The 25,433-nt window shown below is 45.5% G+C and overlaps 1 pseudogene; it reads right to left on the reverse strand.

The window, feature by feature from the left end:
* Positions 1–116: 116 nt before the first annotated feature.
* Positions 117–24,945, reverse strand: LOC103632931 (uncharacterized; annotated as a pseudogene).
* Between the last annotated feature and the right edge of the window lie 488 nt (positions 24,946–25,433).

Here is a 25,433-nt window from a genome sequence, read left to right on the forward strand (position 1 = left end):
TAAATTTAGGGTACAGGACCCTTTAGAGCTCCTTGTTGGAGCTAGTCTAAACGAGCTATAGTGTGAGGGGAGGCTCTTTGTACCCCCTGTTAGCAACCTGGAAGGAGGAGAAGGGATAGGGAGAACTAGAGGAGTTCTATTCCAGGATACTAAGTTTTTGTTACAAAATGCATACCGTCTCTTTCGGCTACGCTAGTACTTAAGACAGACAAGCGCCACTTGCGCAAGGGAGCACGCAGGCTTAGACCCAACACCAATACGCCGACTCACTGCACCCACTCTGGTCCTTGTTGACGGACGTTGGCGCGATGGACACGGCGTGTGCGGACAACTGGAGCTGCTTCCGGTTCGCCGTTTGGTACGCCTCGGCTGACTGTAGGGGAATCCATGCTCTCATTGTTGACATTCCCCCCTAGAATCCTGCTTGCCCCCAAGCAGGAGCAAAAGGAAAACATTGCCTCAGGTTGTCTTAGTCTTCCCATGTGGTTAACTCAGTAGGAAGGTTGGACCACTGCACCAGAACCTGTTTCACAAAGCGTTTACCTTTGTCAAAGCCACGAGTCTGCAAAATACGGAGTGGTATGCTGAACTCTGGTAGTTCGTCCGGTAAGGAAGAAGTAGCAGAGCCCGAGAAACCTTTTGCCAGCTTCAGTTGGGAGACATGAACGACGGGATGAATCCTGCTGGAATTTGGGAGTTCCAATCGGTAGGCCACTGAACCGACCCTGCTGGCCACCCGATAAGGACCGAAGAACTTGTAACTGGATTTTTGGTGGGCACATGGAAGCACTGAAGAATGGACATAGGGTTGGAGCTTCATTTAAACCCAATCGCCAACTGAGAAGGAGCATTCAGAGCGGTGTTTATCTGCCTGTTTTTTCATCCGAGTTTGGGCGCGGATAATGTGCTGGTGGATGAGATTTTGCATCACAGATCTTTCTTGTAACCAGGATGACAGGGCAACTGGGGCAGCAACATCAAAAGAAAGACCCAAGGAACGTGGCTTGCGGCCATAAAGCACTTCAAACGGAGAACAACCTAAAGCTGAATGCAGACTTGTGTTATACCAATATTCAGCTGCTGGCAGCCAAGAGGACCACTTTTTAGGACACGCGCTGACAAAGCATCGCAGAAACGTTTCCAAGCATTGGTTCAGACGCTCTGTCTGACCATCCGACTGGGGGTGATAGGAGGAACTGAGGTGTAATTCCGTACCAGCCAGTTGGAACAGCTGACGCCAAAAGGTGCTGGTGAAGATGGGGTCTCTGTCAGATACATTGGCCGCTGGAAAACCATGGAGCTTGTATATGTGAGATAGGAACAGCTGAGCAACAGAGTGTGCTGTATATGATGAGATAATGGAACAAAATGGCCAAACTTGGAGAACTTGTCGACAACAACAAGGATGCAGTCCCACGAGCTAGAACGAGGTAACCCTTCCACAAAATCCATGGAGATGGTGTGCCAGGCAGAGGGTGGAACAGGTAATGGTTGGAGCTTACCAGGATAAGCTGCCCTATCAGGTTTGGCTTGCAGGCAAATCTGACATTGCTGCACAAATGAACGGACGAACGACTTCATATTCTTCCACGCAAATATGCTTTTGACACGGCTGTAGGTATCCGGCACACCGGAGTGACCACCGATCAGAGAGGAATGCAGTGCTGAAACAATCTTAGCCTGGAGGTGGGGATCCTCGCCTATCCAAAGACGGTTCTTGTAACGGATCAGACCATCCTTCAATGAGAAGTGGGCAACAACTGCTGAATCGATAGCTAGTTTAGCCACTAACTCTTTAGTCTTGCTGTCCGAATTGTAAGTGTGTTGGATATCAGTCAGCCATTGAGGGATAACAACAGAAACCACATTGATTTCAGTAGGACCATAGCGCGAGAGAGCGTAAGCTGCCTGGTTTTCTGTCCCTGGACGATACTGCACTCTATATTGAAGGCCCAAAAATTTGGTGAACACTTTGTGCTGCCAAGGAGTATGGAGACGTTGCTCATTTAATTGTGATAGACTTTTGTGGTTAGTTATAATTGAAAGTCGCCTAGAGGGGGGTGAATAGGAAAATCTGAAATTTATAAAGTTTAAGCACAACTACAAGCCGGGGTTAGCGTTAGAAATATAATCAAGTCCGAAAGAGAGGGCGAAAACAAATCACAAGCGAATAAGAGCAGATGACACGATGATTTGTTTTATTGAGGTTCGGTTCTTGCAAACCTACTCCCGGTTGAGGTGGTCACAAAGACCAGGTCTCTTTCAACCCTTTCCCTCTCTCAAACGGTCACTTAGACCGAGTGAACTTTTCTCTTCAATCAAACGGGACACTTAGTCCACTACAAGGACCACCACAACTTGGTGTCTCTTGCTTTGATTACAATGATCTTGAAAACAAGAAAGGAGGAAGAAGAAAAGTGATCCAAGCGCAAGAGCTCAAAAGAACACAAAAGTCTCTCTCTAGTCACTAATTTGTTTGGAGTGATTCCGGACTTGGGAGAGGATTTGATCTCTTTGTTTGTGTCTTGGAATGAAGTCTAGAGCTCTTGTATGAGGTTTGATGGATGAAAACTTGGATGCATTGTGAAAGGGAAATAGGCTTACACCTTTCCCTAATTGATTTTGGTGGTTGAAATGCCCAACACAAATAATTGGACTAACTAGTTTGCTCTAGATTATGAGTTCTATAGGTGCCAAAGGTTCACAACAAACCAATAAAAAGACCGAAAAAGGATTCAAATAAAGAGAACAAAAGTCAGCCGAAGTGTGCCCTGAGCTGTCGCATCGGAATGTCCGGTGCACCACCGGACAGTGTCCGGTGCACCAGGGACTCCAACTCCGAACTGCTCACCTTCGGGAATTCTGGAGGCCGCTCTGCTATAATTCACCGGACTGTCCGGTGTAGCACCGGACTGTGTCCGGTGATGCACCAGACTGTCCGGTGTGCCAGCAGAGCAACGACTACTTCGCGCCAACGGTCGTCTGCAGAACGCATTGAATGCGCTACAGTGCGCGCCAGAGTCAGAGCAGAGACTGATGGCGCACCGGACAGTGAACAGTGCCTGTCCGGTGCACCACCGGACTGTCCGGTGCCCCAGAAGACAGAAGCTCCAACGGTCAGAATCCAACAGCCAGGTGACGTGGCAGGCGCACCGGACTGTCCGGTGCGCCATGCGACAATAGCCTCCACCAAACGACTAGTTTGGTGGTTGGGGCTATAAATACCCCCAACCACCCACCATTCATTGCATCCAAGTTTTCCAACTTCCCACACCTTACAAGAGCTATAACATTCAATACAAGACACACCAAAGAGATCAAATCCTCTCCCAAGTCCTTAGTTCATCCAAATCAAATAGTGACTAGTGAGAGAGTGACTTGTGTTCATTTGAGCTCTTGCGCTTGGATTGCTTCTTTTCTTTCTCATTCTTCTTGTGATCAACTCAATTGTAACCAAGGCAAGAGACACCAATTGTGTGGTGGTCCTTGCGGGGACTTTGTGTCCTGTTTGATTGAGAAGAGAAGCTCACTCGGTCTAAGTGACCGTTTGAGAGAGGGAAAGGGTTGAAAGAGACCCGGTCTTTGTGACCACCTCAACGGGGAGTAGGTTTGCAAGAACCGAACCTCGGTAAAATAAATCCTTGTGTCTCACTCTTTATTTGCTTGCGATTTGTTTTCACCCTCTCTCTCGGACTCGTTTATATTTCTAACGCTAATCCGGCTTGTAGTTGTGCTTAAGTTTATAATTTTCAGATTCGCCCTATTCACCCCCCTCTAGGCGACTTTCAATTGGTATCAGAGCCGGTGCTTCATTAGAGCTTAACCGCTCGAAGTGATGTCGGGAGATCATGCCAAGAAGATGGTGATCGGCTGTGAGAAGTCCGCTACAAGCCACAGGAAGGCTCCATCAAGGGAGTCCACCAACAACAAGAAGGATGGATCCCCTTCACGCATTCGATCGCACAGAGTGGCGAGAAGAAGAAGAAAATGAAGAAAGTGGTCTACTACGAGACCGACTCTTCCTCGCCCTCTACATCCGGATCCGACGCCGCATCCGTCACTTCTAAGCGCCAAGAGCGCAAGAAGTATAATAAGATTCCCCTACGCTATCCCCACATTCATAAACATACACTATTACTTTCTGTCCCATTAGGCAAACCACCGACGTTTGATGGTGAAGATTATTCTAGGTGGAGTGATATGATGAGATATCACCTAACCTCACTCCACAAAAGCATATGGGATGTTGTTGAGTTTGGTGTATAGGTACCATCCGTAGGGGATGAAGATTATGATGAGCATGAGGTGGCCCAAATCGTGCACTTCAACTCCCAAGCCACCACTATACTCCTCACCTCACTAAGTCGAGAGGAGTATAACAAGGTGCAAGGATTGAAGAGCGCCAAAGAGATTTGGGACGTACTCAAGACCGCGCACGAAGGAGACGAGGTGACCAAGATCACCAAGCGGGAGACGATCGAGGGGGAGCTCGGTCGCTTCTGGCTCCGCCAAGGGGAGGAGCCACAAGAAATGTACAACCGGAAGACCTTGGTGAACCAAGTGCGCAACCTCGGGAGCAAAAAATGGGATGACCATGAAATGGTTAAGGTTATTCTTAGATCACTCGTTTTTCTTAACCCTACGCAAGTTCAATTAATACGTGATGATCCTAGATACACACTAATGTCTCCCGAGGAAGTAATAGGAAAATTTGTGAGCTTTGAATTGATGATCAAAGGCTCAAAGAAAATCATCGAGCAAGATGGCCCCTCCACGCCCGAAGCACAACCGGCCGCATTCAAGGCGACGGAGGAGAAGAAGGAAGAGTCTACATCAAGTAGACCACCCATCGACGCCTCCAAGCTCGACAACAAGGAAACGACGCTCATCATCAAGAGCTTTCGCCAAATCCTCAAGCAAAGGAGGGGAAGGACTACAAGTCCCGCTCCAAGAAAGTTTGCTACAAGTGTGGTAAGCCCGGTCACTTTATTGCAAAATGTCCTTTATCAAGTGACAGTGACAGGGATAACGACAAGAGGGGCAAGATGAGAGAAAAGAAGAGGTACCACAAGAAGAAGGGCGGCGATGCCCATGTGTGTCGCGAGTGGAACTCCGACGAGAGCTCCTCCGACTCCTCCTCCGACGAGGACGCCGCCAACATCGCCGTCACCAAAGGGCTCCTCTTCCCTAACGTCGGCCACAAGTGCCTCATGGCAAAGAACGACAAAAGGAAGAAGGTAAAATCAAAATCCTCCACTAAATATGCATCCTCTAGTGATGAAGATCATTCTAGTGATGAGGAAGATAATTTGCGTACTCTTTTTGCCAATCTTAACATGGAACAGAAAGAAAAATTAAATGAACTAATTAGTGCTATTCATGAGAAGGATGAACTCTTGGACACCCAAGAGGACTTACTAATTAAGGAAAATAAGAAGCATGTTAAGGTTAAGAATGCTTATGCTCTAGAAGTAGAAAAATGTGAAAAATTATCTAATGAGCTAAGCACATGCCATGATATTATTACCAACCTTAGAAATGAGAATGCTAGTTTAATTGCTAAGGTTGATTCAAATGTATGTGATGATTCAATTCCCAATCTTAAAGATGATAATGCTAATTTGCTTGCTAAGATTGAAAAATTGAATGATTCACTTGCTAGCCTTAGGATTGAAAATGAAAAATTAATTGCTAAGGCTAAAGACCTAGATGTTTGCAATGTTACCATTTCCAATCTTAGAAGTGAAAATGACATTTTACATGCTAAGATTGTTGAACAAAAATCTTGCAAACCCTCTACATCTACCGTTGAGCATGTTTCCATTTGCACCAGATGTAGAGACATTAATGTTGATGCTATTCATGGTCACCTAGCTTTAATTAAGAAACAAAATGATCACATAGCTCAACTTATTGCCAAAGTTAATGAGCATGACTTAGAAAATGAAAAATTTAAATTTGCTAGAATCATGCTCTATAGTGGGAGACGCCCTGACATCAAGGATGGCATTGGCTTCCAAAAGGGAGACAATGTCAAACTTAATGCCCCTCCTAAAAGATTGTCTAATTTTGTTAAGGGCAAGGCTCCCATGCCTCAGGACAACGAGGGTTACATTTTGTACCCTGCCGGTTATCTCGAGCATAAAATTAGGAGAATTCACTCTAGGAAGTCTCACTCTGGCCCTAATCATGCTTTTATGTATAAGGGTGAGACATCTAGCTCTAGGCAATCAACCCGTGCAAAATTGCCTAAAAAGAAAACTCCTATTGCATCAAATGATTCTAACATTTCATTTAAGACTTTTGATGCATCTTATGTTTTGACTAACAAATCCGGCAAGGTAGTTGCCAAGTATGTTGGGGGCAAACACAAGGGGTCAAAGACTTGTGTTTGGGTACCCAAAGTTCTTGTATCTAATGTCAAAGGACCCAAAACCGTTTGGGTACCTAAAATCAAGAACTAAATTTGTTTTGTAGGTTTATGCATCTGAAAGAGAATTAGGCTTACACCTAGTTCCTAAATAATTTTGGTGGTTGAATTGCCCAACACAAATAATTGGACTAACTAGTTTGCTCTAGTGTATAAGTTATACAGGTGCCAAAGGTTCACAACAAGCCAATTAAAAGGACCAATGTTGGGTTCAAAATAGAGAGCTAAAGGCTCCCTGGTCTGGTGCACCGGACTGTCCGGTGTGCCACCAGACAGTGTCCGGTGCACCAGGGGACCTCGCGCTGAACTCCTCAGCCTCGGGAATTTTCAGAGCCGGCGCGCTATAATTCACCGGACATGTCCGGTGTACACCGGACAGTGTCCGGTGCTCAAAGAGGACGCGGCTCTGGAACTTGGCAGCCTCGGGAATTTGCAACGGCTGCTCCGCTATATTTCACCGGACATGTCCGGTGTACACCGGACTGTCCGGTGTAATAGCGGGGCAACGGCTACTTCGGCGCCAACGGCTACCTGCGGACGCATTAAATGCGCGCCAGCGCGCGCAGAAGTCAGGCACGCCCATGCTGGCGCACCGGACACTCTACAGTACATGTCCGGTGCGCCACCGGACATCCAGGCGGGCCCAGAAGACAGAGCTCCAACGGTCAAAACCCAACGGCTTTGGTGACGTGGCTGGCGCACCGGACATGTCCGGTGTGCACCGGACTGTCCGGTGCACCATGCGACAGACAGCCCCACCAAACGGCTAGTTTGGTGGTTGGGGCTATAAATACCCTCAACCACCCACCATTCATTGCATCCAAGTTTTTCACTTCTCAACCACTTACAAGAGCTAGGCATTCAATTCTAGACACACCAAAGAGATCAAATCCTCTCAAATTCCACACAAGGCTTTAGTGATTAGCGAGAGAGATTTGCCGTGTTCCTTTGAGCTCTTGCGCTTGGATCGCTTCTTTTCTTTCTCACTTGTTCTTGTGATCAAAACTCCATTGTAATCAAGGCAAGAGGCACCAATTATGTGGTGGCCCTTGCGGGGAAGTTTTGTTCCCGGTTTTGATTTGAGAAGAGAAGCTCACTCGGTCCGAGGGACCGTTTGAGAGAGGGTAAGGGTTGAAAGAGACCCGGCCTTTGTGGCCTCCTCAACGGGGAGTAGGTTTGCGAGAACCGAACCTCGGTAAAACAAATCCGCGTGTCATACTCTTCATTTGCTTGCGATTTGTTTTGCGCCCTCTCTCTCGGACTCATTTATATTTCTAACGCTAACCCGGCTTGTAGTTGTGATTAATTTTGTAAATTTCAGTTTCGCCCTATTCACCCCCCCTCTAGGCGACTATCAATTGGTATCGGAGCCCGGTGCTTCATTAGAGCCTAACCGCTCGAAGTGATGTCGGGAGATCACGCCAAGAAGGAGATGAAGACCGGCAAAAAGCCCACTACAAGCCACAGGAGCACTTCATCGGAAGAGTCCCGCATCAAGAGGAAGGAGAAGAAGAAGGACTCCTCCAAAGGGAAGGAGAAGAAATCTTCTTCACACCACAAAGAGAAGAAGGAGAAATCTTCTTCCCACAAGCCGCATCAGAGTGGGGACAAGAAAAAGAGGATGAGGAAGGTGGTCTACTACGAGACCGATTCTTCATCGGCATCTACCTCCGGCTCCGACGCGGCATCCGTCACTTCAAAACGCCAAGAGCGTAAGAAGTATAGTAAGATCCCCCTACGCTACCCTCGCATTCCTAAACACACACCTTTACTTTCCGTCCCATTAGGCAAACCACCAACATTTGATGGTGAAGATTATGTTAGGTGGAGTGATTTAATGTGATTTCATCTAACCTCACTCCACAAAAGTATATGGGATGTTGTTGAGTTTGGTGCACAGGTACCATCCGTAGGGGATGAAAACTATGATGAGGATGAAGTAGCCCAAATCGAGCACTTCAACTCCCAAGCCACAACCATACTCCTCGCCTCTCTAAGTAGAGAGGAATATAACAAGGTGCAAGGGTTGAAGAATGCAAAGGAGATTTGGGATCTACTCAAGACCGCGCACGAGGGTGATGAACTCACCAAGATCACCAAGCGGGAAATGATCGAGGGGGAGCTCGGTCGCTTCCGTCTTCGCCAAGGGGAGGAGCCACAAGATATGTACAACCGGCTCAAGACCTTGGTGAACCAAGTGCGCAACCTCGGGAGCAAGAAATGGGATGACCACGAGGTGGTTAAGGTTATTCTTAGATCACTCATCTTCCTTAACCCCACTCAAGTTCAATTAATTCGTGGTAATCCTAGATACACACTAATGACTCCCGAGGAAGTCATCGGGAATTTTGTGAGCTTTGAATGTATGATCAAGGGCTCAAAGAAGATCAACGAGCTTGATGATCCCTCCACATCCAAAGCACAACCAGTGGCTTTCAAGGCGACGGAGGAGAAGAAGGAGGAGTCTACACCAAGTAGACAACCAATCGACGCTTCAAAGCTCGACAACGAGGAGATGGCTTTAATCATCAAAAGCTTTCGCCAAATCCTCAAGCAACGGAAGGGGAAGGATTATAAATCCCGTTCCAAGAAGGTTTGCTACAAGTGTGGTAAGCCCGGTCACTTTATTGCTAAATGTCCATTATCAAGTGAAAGTGACAGGGATAACGACAAGAAGGGCAAGAGGAGAGAAAAGAAGAGGTACCACAAGAAGAGGGGCGGCGATGCCCACGTGTGCCGCGAATGGGACTCCGACGAGAGCTCCACCGACTCCTCCGACGACGAGGACGCCGCCAACATCGCCGTCACCAAGGGACTCCTCTTCCCCAACGTCAGCCACAAGTGCCTCATGGCAAAGGACGGCAAGAGGAAGAAGGTTAAATCCAAATCATCCACTAAATATGAGTCTTCTAGTGATGATAATGCTAGTGATAAGGAGGATAACTTGCGTACCCTTTTTGCCAACCTTAACATGGAACAAAAGGAAAAATTAAATGAATTAATTAGTGCTATTCATGAAAAGGATGACCTTTTGGATTCCCAAGAGGACTTCCTAATTAAGGAAAATAAGAAACATGTTAAGGTTAAAAATGCTTATGCTCTAGAGGTAGAAAAATGTGAAAAATTAACTAGTGAGCTAAGCACATGCCATGACACTATTGCCAACCTTAGAAATGAAAATGGTATTTTGTTAGCTAAGGTTGATTCTCATGTTTGTAATGTTTCAACTTCCAATTCTAGAGATGATAATGATGATTTACTTGCTAGGATTGAAGAATTGAACATTTCACTTGCTAGCCTTAGAAATGAAAATGAAAAATTGCTTGCTAAGGCTAAAGATTTTGATGTTTGCAATGTTACTATTTCTGACCTTAGGAGTGAAAACGATATATTACATGCTAAGGTTATAGAATTAAAATCTTGCAAACCCTCTACATCTATCGTTGAGCATGTATCTATTTGTACTAGATGTAGAGATGTTGATATTAATGCTATTCATGATCACATGTCTTTAATTAAACAACAAAATGATCATATAGAAAAATTAGATGCTAAAATTGTCGAGCATAACTTAGAAAATGAAAAATTCAAATTTGCTAGAAGTATGCTCTATAATGGGAGACGCCCTGGCATCAAGGATGGCATTGGATTCCAAAGAGGAGACAATGTCAAACTTAGTGCCCCTCCTAAGAAATTGTCAAACTTTGTTAAGGGCAAGGCTCCCATGCCTCAGGATAACGAGGGTTACATTTTATACCCTGCCGGTTATCCCGAGAGCAAAATTAGGAGAATTCAATCTAGGAAGTCTCACTCTGGCCCTAATCATGCATTTATGTATAAGGGTGAGACATCTAGCTCTAGGCAACCAACCTGTGCTAAGTTGCCTAAGAAGAAAACTCCTAGTGCATCAAATGAACATAGCTTTTCATTTAAAACTATTGATGCATCATATGTTTTGACTAACAAATCCGGCAAGGTCGTTGCCAAGTATGTTGGGGGCAAACACAAGAGCTCCAAAACTTGTGTTTGGGTACCCAAAGTTCTTGTTTCTAATGCCAAAGGACCCAAAACCGTTTGGGTACCTAAAGTCAAGAACTAAACTTGTTTTGTAGGTTTATGCATCCGGGGTCTCAAGTTGGATCATCGATAGCGGGTGCACAAACCACATGACCGGGGAGAAGAGAATGGTCTCCTCCTACGAGAAAAACCAAGATCCCCAACGAGCTATCACATTTGGGGATGGAAATCAAGGTTTGGTCAAAGGATTGGGTAAAATTGCTATATCTCCTGACAATTCTATTTCCAATGTTTTTCTCGTAGATTCATTAGATTACAATTTGCTTTCTGTATCTCAATTATGCAAAATGGGCTACAACTGTCTCTTTACTGAAATAGGTGTCACTGTCTTTAGAAGAAGTGATGATTCAATAGCATTTAAGGGTGTGTTAGAGGGTCAGCTATACTTAGTAGATTTTGATAAAGCTAAACTCGACACATGCTTAATTGCTAAGACTAACATGGGTTGGCTCTGGCACCGCCGACTAGCCCATGTTGGGATGAAGAATCTTCATAAGCTTCTAAAGGGAGAGCACATTTTAGGACTAACCAATGTTCATTTTGAGAAAGACAGGGTTTGTAGCGCATGCCAAGCAGGAAAGCAAGTTGGTGCCCATCATCCACACAAGAACATCATGACGACCGACAGGCCGCTTGAGCTACTCCACATGGATCTATTCGGCCTGATTGCTTACATAAGCATCGACAGGAGTAAGTATTGTCTTGTAATAGTGGATGATTATTCTCGCTTCACTTGGGTATTCTTTTTGCAGGAAAAATCTCAAACCCAAGAGACCTTAAAGGGATTCTTGAGACAGGCTCAAAATGAGTTCGGCTTAAGGATCAAGAAAATAAGAAGCGGCAACGGGACGGAGTTCAAGAACTCTCAAATCGAAGGCTTCCTTGAGGTGGAGGGCATCAAGCATGAGTTCTCTTCTCCTTACACGCCACAACAAAATGGTGTAGTGGAGAGGAAGAATCGAACTCTATTGGACATGGCAAGGACCATGCTTGATGAGTACAAGACTTCAGATCGGTTTTGGGCCGAGGCGGTCAACACCGCCTGCTACGCCATCAACCGGTTATATCTACACCGAATCCTCAAGAAGACATCTTATGAACTCCTAACCGGTAAAAGCCCAATATTTCATATTTTAGAGTCTTTGGTAGCAAATGTTTTATTCTTGTTAAAAGAGGTAGAAAATCTAAATTTGCTCCTAAGACTGTAGAAGGCTTTTTACTAGGATATGATTCAAACACAAGGGCATATAGAGTCTTTAACAAGTCCACTGGACAAGTTGAAGTTTCTTGTGACGTTGTGTTTGATGAGACTAACGGCTCTCAAATAGAGCAAGTTGATCTTGATGAGATAGGTAATGAAGAGGCTCCATGCATCGCGCTAAGGAACATGTCCATTGGGGATGTATGTCCTAAGGAATCCGAAGAGCCTCCAAATGCACAAGATCAACCATCCTCCTCCTCGCAAGCATCTCCACCGACTCAAAATGAGGATGAAGCTCAAGTTGATGAAATAGAAGATCAAGCAAATGAGCCACCTCAAGATGACGGCAATGATCAAGGGGGAGATGCAAATGATCAAGACAAGGAGGATGAAGAACAAAGGCCGCCACACCCAAGAGTCCACCAAGCAATCCAACGAGATCACCCGGTCGACACCATCCTCGGCGACATTCATAAGGGGGTAACTACTAGATCTCGTGTTGCACATTTTTATGAGCATTACTCTTTTGTTTCCTCTATTGAGCCACACAGGGTAGAGGAAGCACTCCAAGATTCGGATTGGGTGATGGCGATGCAAGAGGAGCTCAACAACTTCACTAGGAATGAGGTATGACATTTAGTTGCACGTCCTAATCAAAATGTTGTAGGAACCAAATGGGTCTTCCGCAACAAACAAGATGAGCATGGTGTGGTGACAAGGAACAAAGCTCGGCTTGTGGCCAAGGGATACTCCCAAGTCGAAGGTTTGGATTTTGGTGAAACCTATGCACCCGTAGCTAGGCTTGAGTCAATTCGCATATTATTAGCCTATGCTACTTACCATGGCTTCAAGCTTTATCAAATGGACGTAAAGAGTGCCTTCCTCAATGGACCAATCAAGGAAGAGGTCTATGTTGAGCAACCTCCCGGCTTTGAAGATAGTGAGTACCCTAACCATGTCTATAGGCTCTCTAAGGCGCTTTATGGGCTCAAGCAAGCCCCAAGAGCATGGTATGAATGCCTAAGAGATTTCCTTATAGCTAATGGCTTCAAAGTCGGCAAGGCCGATCCTACTTTATTCACTAAAACTCTTGATAATGATTTGTTTGTATGCCAAATTTATGTTGATGATATTATATTTAGGTCTACTAATGAATCTACATGTGAAGAATTTAGTAGGATCATGACACAAAAATTCGAGATGTCGATGATGGGGGAGTTGCAGTATTTTCTAGGATTCCAAGTCAAGCAACTCCAAGAAGGCACCTTCATTAGCCAAACAAAGTATACTCAAGACATTCTAACCAAGTTTGGAATGAAGGATGCTAAGCCCATCAAGACACCCATGGGAACCAATGGGCATCTCGACCTCGACACGGGAGGTAAATCCGTCGATCAAAAGGTATACCGGTCGATGATAGGTTCTTTACTCTATTTATGTGCATCTCGACCGAACATTATGCTTTCCGTTTGCATGTGTGCAAGATTCCAAGCCGACCCTAAGGAAGCTCACCTTACGGCCGTAAAACGAATCTTGAGATATTTGGCTTATACTCCTAAGTTTGGGCTTTGGTACCCTCGGGGATCCACATTTGATTTGATTGGTTATTCGGATGCCGATTGGGCGGGGTGTAAAATCAATAGGAAGAGCACATCGGGGACTTGCCAGTTCTTGGGAAGATCCTTGGTGTCTTGGGCTTCAAAGAAGCACAATTCGGTCGCTCTTTCCACCGCCGAAGCCGAGTACATTGCCGCAGGCCACTGTTGCGCGCAATTGCTTTGGATGAGGCAAACCCTGCGGGACTACGGTTACAAATTAACCAAAGTCCCTTTGCTATGTGATAATGAAAGTGCAATCAAAATGGCGGATAATCCCGTCGAGCATAGCCGCACTAAACACATAGCCATTCGGTATCATTTTCTTAGGGATCACCAACAAAAGGGAGATATCGAGATTTCTTACATTAACACTAAAGATCAATTAGCCGATATCTTTACCAAGCCTCTTGATGAACAAACTTTTAACAAACTTAGGCATGAGCTCAATATTCTTGATTCGCGCAATTTCTTTTGATAAAATTGCACACATAGCTCATTTGTATACCTTTGATCATGTCTCTTTCATATGCTATGACTAATGTGTTTTCAAGTTTATTTCAAACCAAGTCATAGGTGTATTGAAAGGGAATTGGAGTCTTCGGCGAAGACAAAGGCTTCCACTCCGTAACTCATCCTTCGTCGTCGCTCCTCGCATCTCTCCATCTTTGGGGGAGAATCCAAAGCAAAAGGACTCCATCTTTGGTATAATCTTCACTCATTTATTTATGTCTAAAGACGGAGAAAGGTCTAATGAGGGCTTGTATCTCACTCAAAGTATCCGTTTTTGGCGATTCATGCCAAAGGGGAGAAAATATTTGCCCAAAGCAAAAGGACCGCACCACCACCTAATTTTAATTTTAAAATTGGAGATTTTCAATTGGGTAAATTTCAAATTGGTATCTTATTGTGTTCAAAAGAGGGAGAAAGTAGTATTTCAAAAATGATATATCAAAACCCTCTTGAACACTAAGAGGAGGATCTCATTTAGGGGGAGTTTTGTTTAGTCAAAGGAAAAGTATCTGAAACAGGGGGAGAAAATTTCAAATCTTGAAAATGCTTCGTAAAATCTTATTCATTTACCTTTGACTATTTGCAAAAGAACTTTGAAAAGGATTTACAAAAGAATTTGCAAAAACAAAATCGGTGGTGCAAGCGTGGTCCAAAATGTTAAAAATGAAGAAACAATCCATGCAAGTACTTATATTGGCTCAATTCCAAGCAATCTTTGCACTTACATTATGCAAACTAGTTCAATTATGCACTTGTATATTTGCTTTAGTTTGTGTTGGCATCAATCACCAAAAAGGGGGAGATTGAAAGGGAATTAGGCTTACACCTAGTTCCTAAATAATTTTGGTGGTTGAATTGCCCAACACAAATAATTGGACTAACTAGTTTGCTCTAGTGTATAAGTTATACAGGTGTCAAAGGTTCACAACAAGCCAATTAAAAGGACCAATGTTGGGTTCAAAATAGAGAGCTAAAGGCTCCCTGGTCTGGTGCACCGGACTGTCCGGTGTGCCACCGGACAGTGTCCGGTGCACCAGGGGACCTCGCGCTGAACTCCTCAGCCTCGGGAATTTTCAGAGCCGGCGCGCTATAATTCACCGGACATGTCCGGTGTACACCGGACAGTGTCCGGTGCTCAAAGAGGACGCGGCTCTGGAACTTGGCAGCCTCGGGAATTCGCAACGGCTGCTCCGCTATAATTCACCGGACATGTCCGGTGTAACAGCGGGGCAACGGCTACTTCGGTGCCAACGGCTACCTGCGGACGCATTAAATGCGCGCCAGCGCGCGCAGAAGTCAGGCACGCCCATGCTGGCGCACCGAACACTCTACAGTACATGTCCGGTGCGCCACCGGACATCCAGGCGGGCCCAGAAGACAGAGCTCCAACGGTCAAAACCCAACGGCTTTGGTGACGTGGCTGGCGCACCGGACATGTCCGGTGTGCACCGGACTGTCCGGTGCACCATGCGACAGACAGCCCCACCAAACGGCTAGTTTGGTGGTTGGGGCTATAAATACCCCAACCACCCACCATTCATTGCATCCAAGTTTTTCACTTCTCAACCACTTACAAGAGCTAGGCATTCAATTCTAGACACACCAAAGAGATCAAATCCTCTCAAATTCCACACAAGGCTTTAGTGATTAGCGAGAGAGATTTGTCGTGTTCCTTTGAGCTCTTGCGCTTGGATCGCTTCTTTTCTTTCTCACTTGTTCTTGTGATCAAAACTCCATTGTAATCAAGGCAAGAGGCACCAATTGTGTGGTGGCCCTTGCGGGGAAGTTTTGTTCCCGGTTTTGATTTGAGAAGAGAAGCTCACTCGGTCCGAGGGACCGTTTGAGAGAGGGTAAGGGTTGAAAGAGACCCGGCCTTTGTGGCCTCCTCAACGGGGAGTAGGTTTGCGAGAACCGAACCTCGGTAAAACAAATCCGCATGTCACACTCTTCATTTGCTTGCGATTTGTTTTGCGCCCTCTCTCTCGGACTCGTTTATATTTCTAACGCTAACCCGGCTTGTAGTTGTGATTAATTTTGTAAATTTCAGTTTCGCCCTATTCACCCCCCCTCTAGGCGACTATCAGCATCCGGGGGCTCAAGTTGGATCATCGACAGCGGGTGCACAAACCATATGACAGGGGAGAAGAAGATGTTCTCCTCCTATGAGAAAAACCAAGATCCCCAACGAGCTATCACATTCGGGGATGGAAATCAAGGTTTGGTCAAAGGATTGGGTAAAATTGCTATATCTCCTGACCATTCCATTTCCAATGTTTTTCTTGTAGATTGTTTAGATTACAACTTGCTTTCAGTTTCACAATTATGTAAAATGGGTTACAACTGTCTTTTTACGGATATAGGTGTTACTGTCTTTAGAAGAAGTGATGATTCAGTAGCATTTAAGGGAGTGTTAGAGGGTCAGCTATACTTAGTAGATTTTGATAGAGCTGAACTCGACACTTGCTTAATTGCTAAGACTAACATGGGCTGGCTCTGGCATCGCCGACTAGCACATGTTGGAATGAAGAATCTTCACAAGCTTCTAAAGGGAGAACACATTTTGAGACTAACAAATGTTCATTTTGAGAAAGACAGGATTTGTAGCGCATGTCAGGCAGGGAAGCAAGTTGGTGTTCATCATCCACACAAGAACATCATGACGACTGACATGCCACTCGAGCTCCTACACATGGACCTATTCGGCCCGATAGCTTACATAAGCATCGGCGGGAGTAAGTACTGTCTAGTTATTGTGGATGATTATTCTCGCTTCACTTGGGTGTTCTTTTTGCAGGAAAAATCTCATACCCAAGAAACCTTAAAGGGATTCTTGAGACGGGCTCAAAACGAGTTTGGCTTAAGGATCAAGAAGATTAGAAGCGACAACGGGACAGAGTTCAAGAACTCTCAAATTGAAGGCTTCCTTGAGGAGGAGGGCAACAAGCATGAGTTCTCTTCTCCCTACACACCACAACAAAATGGTGTAGTGGAGATGAAGAATAGAACTCTATTGGACATGGCAAGGACCATGCTTGATGAATACAAGACTTCGGATCGGTTTTGGGCCAAGGCGGTCAACACCGCCTACTACGCCATCAACCGGTTGTATCTACACCGAATCCTCAAGAAGACATCTTATGAACTCCTAACCGGTAAAGAGCCTAATGTTTCATATTTTAGAGTCTTTGGTAGCAAATGCTTTATTCTTGTTAAAAGAGGTAGAAAATCTGAATTTGCTCCTAAGACAGTAGAAGGCTTTTTACTAGGATATGATTCAAACACAAGGGCATATAGAGTCTTTAACAAGTCCTCTGGACTAGTTGAAGTTTCTTGTGACATTGTGTTTGATGAGACTAACGGCTCTCAAGTAGAGCAAGTTGATCTTGATGAGCTAGATAATGAAGAGGCTCCGTGCGTCGCGCTAAGGAACATGTCCATTGGGGATGTGTGTCCTAAGGAATCCGAAGAGTCTCCAAATGCACAAGATCAACCATCTTCCTCAATGCAAGCATCTCCACCAACTCAAGATGAGAATGTGGCTCAAGATGATGAAGGAGAAGATCAAGAAGTTGAGCCAGCTCAAGAGGAGAGCAATGATCAAGGGGGAGATGCCCGTAATCAAGATGGGGAAGATGAACAAGTTCCTAGGCCGCCACACCCAAGAGTCCACCAAGCAATTCAAAGAGTTCACCCCGTGAACACCATCCTCGGCGATATTCAAAAGGGGGTAACTACTCGATCTCGTGTTGCTCACTTTTGTGAACATTACTCTTTTGTTTCCTCTATTGAGCCACACAGGGTAGAGGAAGCACTTCAAGATTCGGATTGGGTGGTGGCAATGCAAGAGGAGCTCAACAACTTCACTAGGAATGAGGTATGACATTTAGTTCCACGTCCTAACCAAAATGTTGTAGGAACCAAGTGGGTTTTCCGCAACAAGCAAGATGAGCATGGTGTGGTGACAAGGAACAAAGCCCGACTTGTGGCCAAGGGATACTCACAAGTCGAAGGTTTGGATTTCGGTGAAATCTATGCACCCGTAGCTAGGCTTGAATCAATTCGCATATTACTTGCCTATGCTACTTACCATGACTTTAAGCTTTACCAAATGGACGTGAAAAGTGCCTTCCTCAATGGACCAATCAAGGAGGAGGTCTATGTTGAGCAACCTCCCGGCTTTGAAGATAGTGAGTATCCTAACTATGTATATAAACTCTCTAAGGCGCTTTATGGGCTCAAGCAAGCCCCAAGAGCATGGTATGAATGCCTAAGAGATTTCCTTATCACTAATGGCTTCAAAGTCGGAAAAGCCGATCCTACTTTATTTACTAAAACTCTTGAAAATGATTTGTTTGTATGCCAAATTTATGTTGATGATATTATATTTGGGTCTACTAACGAATCTACATGTGAGGAATTTAGTAGGATCATGACACAAAAATTCGAGATGTCTATGATGGGGGAGTTGAAGTACTTCTTGGGATTTCAAGTGAAGCAACTCCACGAGGGCACCTTCATTAGCCAAACGAAGTATATTCAAGACATTCTAAACAAGTTTGGGATGAAGGATGCCAAGCCCATCAAGACACCCATGGGAACCAATGGGCATCTCGACCTCGACATGGGAGGTAAATCCGTAGATCAAAAGGTATACCGGTCGATGATAGGTTCTTTACTCTACTTGTGTGCATCTCGACCGGATATTATGCTTTCCATATGCATGTGTGCAAGATTCCAAGCTGACCCTAAGGAAGCTCACCTTAAGGCCGTAAAACGAATCTTGAGATATTTAGTTTATACTCCTAAGTTTGGCCTTTGGTACCCTAGGGGATCCACATTTGATTTAATTGGTTATTCGGATGCTGATTGGGTGGGGTGTAAAATTAATAGAAAGAGCACATCGGGGACTTGCCAGTTCTTGGGAAGGTCCCTGGTGTCTTGGGCTTCAAAGAAGCAAAATTCTGTAGCTCTTTCTACCGCCGAAGCCGAGTATATTGCCATAGGCCATTGTTGCGCGCAATTGCTTTGGATGAGGCAAACCCTTAGGGACTATGGTTACAAATTAACCAAAGTTCCTCTTCTATGTGATAACGCGAGTGCAATCCGCATGGCAGATAATCCCGTTGAACATAGCCGCACTAAGCACATAGCCATTCGGTATCATTTCTTAAGGGATCACCAACAAAAGGGGGATATCGAGATTGCATATATTAACACCAAAGAACAATTAGCCGATATCTTTACCAAGTTACTAGATGAACAAACATTTAACAAACTTAGGCATGAGCTAAATATTCTTGATTCTAGGAATTTCTTTTGATGTTTTGCACACATAGCTCATTAATACACCTTTGATCATATCTCTTTTATATGCTATGACTAATGTGTTCTCAAGTATATTTCAAACCAAGTCATAGATTGAAAGGGAATTAGAGTCTTCGGCGAAGACAAAGGCTTCCACTCCACTCCATCAAATTACTCATCCTTCGCCGTCGGTCCGAGCAACTCTCCAACTTTGGTATAATCTTCACTCTTATGTTATTTGCCATAGGGAGAGAAAGTAAAAGGGCTTATATTTCACTCAAGTATCTGTTTTTGACGATTCATGCCAAAGGGGGAGAAAGTATTAGCCCAAAGCAAAAGGACCGCACCACCACCAATTTTCAAAAATTCGAGTTAAGAAAAGATCTTTCAATTGATGATTTTTTAATCGGTATCTTATTTTTGATAGATTTTCAAATTGGTACAACCTCTTCAAAACTAATATCTAAAACCCTCTTGAACACTAAGAGGAGGATTTGATTGAGGGGGAAGTTTTGTTTAGTCAAAGGAAAAGCATTTGAAACAGGGGGAGAAAATTTCAAATCTTGAAAAATGGTTCTCAAAATCTTATTCATTTACCTTTGACTATTTGCAAAAGGAGTTTGAAAAGAATTTACAAAAGAATTTGCAAAAACAAAACATGTGGTGCAAGCGTGGTCCAAAATGTTAAAAACAAAGAAATCAATCCATGCGCATCTTATGAGTGTTTATTGGTTCAATTCTAAGTAACCTTTGCACTTACATTATGCAAACTAGTTCAATTATGCAATTCTATATTTGCTTTGGTTTGTGTTGGCATCAATCACCAAAAAGGGGGAGATTGAAAGGGAAATAGGCTTACACCTTTCCCTAATTGATTTTGGTGGTTGAATTGCCCAACACAAATAATTGGACTAACTAGTTTGCTCTAGATTATGAGTTCTACAGGTGCCAAAGGTTCACAACAAACCAATAAAAAGACCGAAAAGGATTCAAAGAAAGAGAGCAAAAGTCAGCCGAAGTGTGCCCTGGTCTGGCGCACCGGACTGTCCGGTGTGCCACCGGATAGTGTCCGGTGCACCACCGGACAGTGTCCGGTGCACCAGGGACTCCAACTCCGAACTGCTCACCTTCGGGAATTCTGGAGGCCGCTCCGCTATAATTCACCAGACTGTCCGGTGTGCCAGCGGAGCAACGACTACTTCGCGCCAACGGTCGTCTGCAGAACGCATTGAATGCGCTACAGTGCGCGCCAGAGTCAGAGCAGAGACTGATGGCGCACCGGACAGTAAACAGTGCCTGTCCGGTGCACCACCGGACTGTCCGGTGCCCCAGAAGACAGAAGCTCCAACGGTCAGAATCCAATGGCCAGGTGACGTGGCAGGCGCACCGAACAGTGTCCGGTGGCGCACCGGACTGTGCGGTGCGCCATGCGACAACAGCCTCCACCAAACGACTAGTTTGGTGGTTGGGGCTATAAATACCCCCAACCACCCACCATTCATTGCATCCAAGTTTTCCAACTTCCCACACCTTACAAGAGCTATAACATTCAATACAAGACACACCAAAGAGATCAAATCCTCTCCCAAGTCCTTAGTTCATTCCAAATCAAATAGTGACTAGTGAGAGAGTGACTTGTGTTCATTTGAGCTCTTGCGCTTGGATTGCTTCTTTTCTTTCTCATTCTTCTTGTGATCAACTCAATTGTAACCCAGGCAAGAGACACCAATTGTGTGGTGATCCTTGCGGGGACTTTGTGTCCCGTTTGATTGAGAAGAGAAGCTCACTCGGTCTAAGTGAACGTTTGAGAGAGGGAAAGGGTTGAAAGAGACCCGGTCTTTGTGACCACCTCAACGGGGAGTAGGTTTGCAAGAACCGAACCTCGGTAAAACAAATCCTTGTGTCTCACTCTTTATTTGCTTGCAATTTGTTTTCACCCTCTCTCTCGGACTCGTTTATATTTCTAACGCTAATCCGGCTTGTAGTTGTGCTTAAGTTTATAAATTTCAGATTCGCCCTATTCACCCCCTCTAGGCGACTTTCACATTGAAGTGTGGTGGTTGGGGGGTATTTATAGCCCCAACCACCAAAATGGCCGTTGGTGAGGGCTTCTGTCGTATGGCGCACCAGACAGTCCGGTGCGCCACCGGACACTACCCGGTGCGCTAGCCATGTCACCCAGCCGTTGGGGTTCGACCGTTGGAGCTTCTGACATGTGGGCCACCAGACAGTTCGGTGGTGCACGAGACAGGTCCTGTTCACTGTCCGGTGCGCCATCTGACGCCTACTCTGACTCTACGTGCGCAGTCGGCACTGTTCACTGTAGCCGTTGCAGACGACTGCTGGCGCGGGTAGCCGTTGCTCCGCTTGGCACACCGAACAGTCCGGTGCTACACCAGACAGTTCGGTGAATTATAGCGGAGTGGCTCCCAGAATTCCCGAAGGTGGCAAGTTTGGAGTTGATCTTCCTGGTGCACTGGACACTTTCCGGTGTTGCACCGGACAGTCCGGTGCGCCAGACCAGGGCAGCCTTCGGTTGTCTTTTGCTCTTTTTATTTGAACCCTTTCTTGGACTTTTTATTGGTTTGTGTTGAACCTTTGGCACCTGTAGAACTTATAATCTAGAGCAAACTAGTTAGTCCAATTATTTGTGTTGGGCAATTCAACCACCAAAATCATTTAGGAAAAGGTGTAAGCCTATTTTCCTTTCAATAATCACGAATTCCTGGCGTTGAAGGTAAGCATGCCATTGTTGGACAGCTAGAATGACAGCTAGATACTCTTTTTCATAAGTCGAGAGACCACGAGATTTAACTCCAAGGGCCTTACTCAGGAATGCCAGAGGGTGACCTTGCTGTGAAAGAACAACCCCTACACCATTGGCGCTGGCATCAGTTTCAATCTGAAATGTGACATTAAAATCTGGCAGAGCCAACACCGGAGCCGATGACATTGCTTGTTTGAGAGTGCAGAATGCAGTGTCATGATCAGCTGTCCAAACGTACAGAGCGCCCTTTTTTAACAGTGCTGTCAGGGGTTGGCAGATCACGCCGTAATGTCGTATGAATTTCCTGTAATATCTAGAGAGTCCCAGGAAGCTCCGCAATTCCTTCACACACTTGGGAACAGGCCATGCCACAATAGCTTGGACCTTTGCTAGGTCGGTAGCGACACCGGCTGAGCTGATAATGTGGCCTAAGTAGGTTACTTGGGGTTGAGCGAAATTGCACTTAGACATTTTAATCTTCCAGTGATCAGACGACAGCAGCTCGAATACTTGTTGTAGGTGGGTGAAGTGGTCTTGAAGGGAGCGGTTGTAGACTAAAATATCATCAAAGAACACAATAGTGCATTTACGAAGAAGAGGAGCCAAAGTATGATTCATGGCTTTTTGAAATGTGCCAGGCACCCCAGTGAGACCGAATGCCATGACCCGGAATTCGTAGTGTCCTGTGTGGGTTTGAAATGATGTTTTGTACTCTTCCCCGGGCTTGAGCAATATTTGATGGAATCCATCTCGCAAATCCAATATAGAGAACCAACATGCGCCAGCTAGTTCATCCAATAATTCAACGATGATGGGAACTGGGTACTTAGATTTAACTGTGAGGGCATTCAAGTGCCTGTAATCGACACAGAATCTCCATGAATTGTCCTTTTTCTTGACCATGAGGACATGAGAGGAAAAGGCACTAGAACTGTTTTGAATTATGCCATTTTGAAGCATTTCTGCCACTTGGGATTCCACTTCGTCCTTCAGTGCAGGGGACAACCGATAAGGTCGTATAGTAACCGGGCGAGCACCATCCACTAATGGGATGGAGTGATCACATGCACGGCTCGGTGGCAATGTTGTAGGAGGTTGAAACAAGGCATCGAACTGTTGCAGCAAGGAATGAACCGGTTCAGGAACAGTAGAAGCCGTGGCTGAAAATAAATGTTGTGGTGTTGATGCCGAGGTCACGGAACATATTTCCAACAACGAACCAGCAGGAACCAATGACTGACAGTCACGCGGGACAATAAGCTGATCTTGAAATGGTATAGACAGCCATTTGTTCTTCCAATCTATCAACATTGGGCTGAACTGTTGTAGCCAATCCATACCAAGGATTGTGTCATAGTGAGGTAAGGACAATAACTTCAATGTTGTGCTAAACGAGACACCCTGTAAAGTCCAGTCTACTTCCACCAGCTCTGAATTGCATATAAGGACCTCACCATTGGCTACGGTGACCATTAGCGGAGCCGACACAGGAGTGAGGCCAGTGATTGCCGCAACGCTGTTAGTGTTCAGAAAACAATGTGAACTGCCGGAGTCAAGAAGCATCAACAATTCCACACCTTTCAAACAACCTTGAAGTCTGAATGCTTGGGCCTTGGCTGGGGTTGAAATGGCTGCCTGGGACAACATTACTGTGAACTAGTCTGATGAATCTTGGAAATCAGGACCAGTATCTGACTGGTCATGATCAAAGAGTTCCCACATCTCTTGGACTGCATGCAGTTGAACAGTTGGAGAACATTTATGGCCCTTGTTCCACTTTTTAGCACAATACTGGCATAATCCACGAGCACACCGATATGAACGAAGAGAAGCCACTTTAGAATCAATTATTGGCGCTGGCTAAGTTGGAGTTTTAGAGGATTCTGGAGCCAAACTGCGCGGCTGATCCCAGCGAGCAGACTGTGGAACAACCAACTTCCACGACGAACGACCAGCATAAGATGAATCACCACGAACAGGATCCGGACGCCGAGAAGATTCCGCAGCTTCCTGCAATAAAGCCAAGGAGCAGGCAGTATCGAGATCGCCAGGACGTTGTACAAGAATCACAGATTTGATGTCATCCCTCAACCTATCAATGAATTTCATGGTATAGTATAACAGGTTTGTTGTGTGTTCGTATGTGACTAACAAATCAACTAACTCTGAAAAACGATCAACCTAGTCTTGGACTATGGAGGTCTGCTTAAAGTGGAAGAGTTTGCGAATAACAAGTTCGTGTTGCTCCCTGCCGAACCTATCGTGGATAGCTTGACAAAATTGGCGCCATGACATGGACGGAAGACGTGGTTCAATGGACTGTAACCATCGAGCCACAGCACCCACAAAGTGCATGGTGGAGACCTTAACCCAGACAAAATTCTCAGTAGCATACATCTCAAAGTAATCTTCGCAACACTTTTGCCAGAGCTTAGGGCAGGTACCATCAAACGTAGGAAAATTTAATTTAGGTGACCCCCCACAGTGACGGCTAAGTGGACCACGCTGATCCCAATCACCCTGACTATGCCACCATGAGCATTGAATGAAAATGAGGGCGAGTGAGGGGAGCTCCACATACCTGTGACCGGGTAGTGAGCGTCGGCACCGGGGTGCACGTGCCCACTATCTCGGTAGTAATTCTCGAAGCAGGACCCAAAACGTGGGCGATTTGGAGGTTCTTCAGGAGCAGGGACCCTTCCGGATCCAGATCTGTGCGCATCGAGGAGACCGGGTTGTCCAGATCCATCCGCACGGGCGTTGGTGGACCAGCGGATCCCCATCTTGGAGACCTCGGCACGGATCGAATCGATGGAGGAGTGGAGGGACTCGACCGATGCTTCCACGCGAGGGCGCCACAGCTCAAAGACGTGCATAGTCGATTGGAGGGCGGCGACACGAGTTTTGACGTCAGCTTCGATCTGGTGGAGGTGATCGGCGGCTGAGGAGAACTGGAACTCCACATCCACATGAAGGTCGGTGGTGATGGAATCCAGGCGGTGGCTGGACACAGAGACCTGAGATTCAAGCTCTCTGACACAGGATTCCCACTTGACATCCATGGCGGACAACTGTTTGTCCAACTCGAACAACAAGGAGCGGGTTTGGTGTTCGAGGGCGAGCGTGAGGGCTGAATCGATGGGTGGAGAAGCCATGGCGGACGACCAAGGAAAGGTGTCTTTGATACCAATCTGTTAGCAACTTGGAAGGAGGAGGAGAAGGGATAGGGAGAACTAGAGGAGTTCTATTCCAGGATACTAAGTTTTCCTTAGAAAATGCATACTGTCTCTTTTGGCTATGCTACTACTAAAAGGGAATTAGGCTTACACCTAGTTCCTAAATAATTTTGGTGGTTGAATTGCCCAACACAAATAATTGGACTAACTAGTTTGCTTGAGTGTATAAGTTATACAGGTGTAAAAGGTTCACACTTAGCCAATAAAAAGATCAAATATTGGATTCAACAAAGGAGCAAAGGGACAACCGAAGGCACCTCTGGTCTGGGACACCGGACTGTCCGGTGCACCTGAGGACTCCAACTCCAAC

The sequence above is a fragment of the Zea mays genome, chromosome 7 (genome assembly GCF_902167145.1).
Source record: "Zea mays cultivar B73 chromosome 7, Zm-B73-REFERENCE-NAM-5.0, whole genome shotgun sequence".
Lineage (NCBI taxonomy): Eukaryota > Viridiplantae > Streptophyta > Magnoliopsida > Poales > Poaceae > Zea > Zea mays.